This window comes from Rhinopithecus roxellana, chromosome 16 (genome assembly GCF_007565055.1).
Source record: "Rhinopithecus roxellana isolate Shanxi Qingling chromosome 16, ASM756505v1, whole genome shotgun sequence".
Taxonomy (NCBI): domain Eukaryota; kingdom Metazoa; phylum Chordata; class Mammalia; order Primates; family Cercopithecidae; genus Rhinopithecus; species Rhinopithecus roxellana.
Window position 1 is genome coordinate 84,515,511 of NC_044564.1, and position 4,239 is coordinate 84,519,749.

At 35.2% G+C, this 4,239-nt stretch overlaps 1 pseudogene; it reads right to left on the minus strand.

Moving 5' to 3' along the window:
- Positions 1–2,042: 2,042 nt before the first annotated feature.
- LOC115894119 lies at positions 2,043–2,252 on the minus strand (annotated as a pseudogene).
- Positions 2,253–4,239: the final 1,987 nt, after the last annotated feature.

Sequence of the window (4,239 nt, forward strand, 5' to 3'; positions counted from 1 at the left end):
TATGTAGGAAACCCTAGAGATTCTACAAAACAAATCTGTTAGAGCTAATAAACTAATTTGGGAAAGTTGCAAAATCACAAAATTGACATGCAAAAATCATTGCTTTTCTGTACATTAGCAATGAATAATCCAAAAAGGAAATTAAGAAAATATTTCAACTTACAGTAGCATCTCCTTCAGCTACAAACAATAACAACAAAAACCACTTAGGAATTAATACAACTAAGGAGGTGAAAGAAAGACTTGTACACTAAAAACTACAAAATATTGCTGAAAAATATTAAAGAAGACGCCAATAAATGGCAAACAAAACCTGTGTTCATGAATTGGAAGACTTGATATTGTTAAGATGTCACTGCTACCCAAAGCATTCCACAGATTCAGTGCAATCCCTGTTGATATTCCAATGCTTTTTTGTAGAAATAAAAAATCCATTCTAAAATTCATACAGAGCAAGAGACTGCATATAGCCAGCTCAGTCTTGTAAGATTACAAAGTTGAACGTCATAGACCTTCTTATTTCAAAGCTACAGTAATCAAAATAGTGTGATACCGAAAGACAGAAAGACAGACATAGAGCAATGTTGTTGCTATTGTGAATAGCAACATTATCACAATAGCCAAAAGTGGAAGCAACTCAAGTGTCCATTGATAGATGAATGCAGAAACAAAATATGGTATATACATCCAATGAAATATTATTCAGCCTTTAAAAAGAATGAAATTCTGATACATGCTACAACATGGATGAAACTTTAAGACATTATGTTAAGTGAAATAAGCCCCAGTCAAAAAGGACAACTTAGGGATAACTTACTAGAAGAAAAAATCAGAATATAAAACTCAGAGCAGCAGAAATCATTTTTGTTTATTTGGAAGAACACAAGATGAACTACGAAGAGGAATAGGAAGCCACATAGTAAAAGGAAGTGTAAAATGAAAAAATAAATCCTGATATAGCAGTAATTATAGTAAATGGCACTCATATTGGATGATAAAACAAAGTGCTAAGTGTAAGAATAAGACAGTCTTACACTTTAAAACAAAAAGACATAGAGAGGTAGAAATTAAAAGCACTAAAAACATATGCAAAAGAAATATAAACAATAAAAAAGGCCAGAGTACCAATCTTGATCTTAAATCTATCAAAAGACTTCGAGCCAAAAATGTCTTCTAAAGGCAAAGAGCAGTATTATACATAGATATTATAACAGGTCAAGAAGGTAAAACAAATCAGGAAGTTCAGCAGAGTTGCTGGATACAAGATCGGTTTTAAAAAGTCAATAACATTTCTCTGCAGCAGTAAAGACCATCTAGAAAACATAATTAGGAAATAAGCTGCTATACACAGCAATAAAAACAACTATAACATGTCAGTAAACTTTTGAAAGAATGTGAAAGACCTCCATGGTTAAAGTTTTAAAAACCTATTACAAGACGTGAAGTTCTAAATAAATGAAGAAATAGTTTATCTTTACAGATAAGATCATCTAACATTCTGAAAGCATCCACGCCCCCAACCGACAAATGATGCATCAGTCTATAGCATGCCAATTGAAATTGTAGCCAGATGTTTTTAAGGACTTTACCTATTTTAAAATGTATATTGAAGAATGAAGATCCACAAATAGTTAAATCAGTTTTGAAAAATAAGACTAAAGGGCAGGAATTTGTTCTACCAAACTCAAGATTAAAACAAAGCTATAGTAATTTTTTAAAAAACACAAACAATAGTATGGTACTGGTGTAAAAACGTAAATGAAGAAATGGAACAGAACGGAGATCTCGAATGGAAGTCTTAGATACCATAAACATGATACTACAAATCCTTGGGGAAAGAAAAAACCTGTTTATGATAATGGGAAAATAAGTTTACCATATTGAGGAAAAACAGATTTATATCTCATACCATATACGTATATATATATATGTGCATATAGAGGGGTGTGTTTATGTGTGTGTGAAAATATATATGTATATATGTGTATACATACTAAACATCTAAATATGAATGGCAAAACTATAAAGCTACAGAAGAGACTATAGGTTAACTTTATGACCCTGGTATGGGAAAGAACTCTTAAGCAAGATACCAAAAGCAGAAACAAAACATACGGAATTGTTAATTTGACTTCATCAGAATTGTTCAATGAAGGACCCCACAGCCAAACTGAAAACAATGTGCTAAGTAGTATTTAAACTGATAAGAACAGATACCACACTTGATCTTAGCCAAAAGGCGGAGAAGCTATGTGCTAACTGGTATTTAGGATGTACAAGAAACCATATGCAAATCATTCAATAATAAAGAGGAACACTAATTGAAAAATAGACAAAGAATATATGTAGGCAATTTGCAGAAGCAGAAACCTGAATGGCTCAAGGATATATGAAGAATGCTCAAATGTATTGAAAATCAGATAAGAGTGATTTAAACAAATTCAAAAACTACAACTAGATATCCATGAGATAAACAAGCATTAGAAAATCAGGTAAGGCCAAGTATTTGCAAGGATGTGGGAAAACAATAACCTATGTGAACTACTAGTGAGAGTAGACTGGTCCAGCTAGTCAAATTCAGTACTTAGTCAATTTCAACATGCATACACCTTATTAACCAGCCAGCCCTTACCTGGGTATATATATTGTAAAGAAGTTTTCACACATAGGAGTCATGTATTATGTAGTCATTGAAGTGCTGTTTGTGGCTTCCAGTGATTAGGGTAAATCTTGGTGTTCGCTCCTGGAGGAAGGGGTGAGTGAAATGGGCAGACTGCATAATACTGAGTATTTTTTGGCAGCTTGAAGTAACAAACCAAGTGTCAACAGAGCAATATGAATAGATCTTTAAACAGTGTTTTGGGAGGCCAAGGCAGGTAGATCACCTGAGGTCAGGAGTTTGAGACTAGCCTGGCCAACATGGTGAAACTCCATCTCTACTAAAAATACGAAAATTAGCCAGGCGTGGTGGTGGGCGCCTATAATCCCAGCTACTCGGGAGGTTGAGGCAGGAACATTGCTTGAACCCGGGAGGCGGAGGTTGCAGTGAGCCGAGATCGCGCCATTGCACTCCAGCCTGGGCGACAAGAGCAAAACCCCGTCTCAATAAAACAAAACAAAACAAAACAAAACAAAACAAACAAACAAACAAAAACCCACAGCGCTGAGTGAAAAAACAAGAAGTAGAACAAAGTCTAATAAGATACAGTGGACTATATTATTATATTTTCAAGAGTGTGTATACACGTATGTTAGACTTCAAACTCGTTAGAGCGGTTGCCTCTGGATAGAGGGGGGATGGGAGAGGGAATGGTAACAGAGAATGAGATGAAAAAGGAATCAATATCTAAATTAAGTATTTTGCTTCAACTGTAATGATTGGGTGATACGAACTGAGGAATATGATTAGTTCAACTCTCCGGCACTAAGGTCAATTGAAAACATTGATAAGATATAATATCTGTATTTGATGAATGTGCAGTGTAAACGAGGAAGATGACACAAGATTTACTTTATAGTAAAAACATGCTGAGTAATATAAGTCAAGTAAATGTAGGTATGATCAGAGATTAGTGTAATCAGAAAGAAGGCATTCTGGAAGAGATAAGCTTTTAGCTGGCATTGAAGAATAGTTATATTTAGATATGTCAGTTAGATAAAATATTATTCAACACAAAGTAAACTTTGAGAAAAGTCAGAAAATGGAAAAAGTTCCTGTCAAGTGTGAAAAACCAGTGATTAAGTTTTGCTGGAGTATTTGCTGCCTGAAGGGGATTAGTGAGAGAAAAGGTTCCTGGAAGATTTTAAAGGTGAGGCTAGAGAGTCCAATTATTCCAAGGCAGTAGAGATCCACTGAAGACTTTATAGCAGGCAAGTGACATCCCAAGGACACAGGGGTCATTGTTGATGCTCCCAAAGTACCTGCTGATCTGAGCTGCCAGGGCCATTTGAGGAGTAGCAATGACTTCAGGGACTCATCTAGAGTTCTCACATTTCCCTGTACTTCCATTTGACTGAAGAATAAAGGACTTAGAAAATTGGAGTCCTAAGAAACAGTGAAAATAAGTCTGGGAAAATCCCTGGAGCCTAAAATTAAGCTCTGCGTGTTCTTGGTTTCTTGTTGCTCTCTGGCAACTTCGTTAAGTTTCTGTTCCTCTTTCCCTTCCAACATATTGCAGCCCTTTGATGCCTTTAGATTTGCAAGTTCAACACCTTTTTTGGACTTTTTTGGTATGAAGA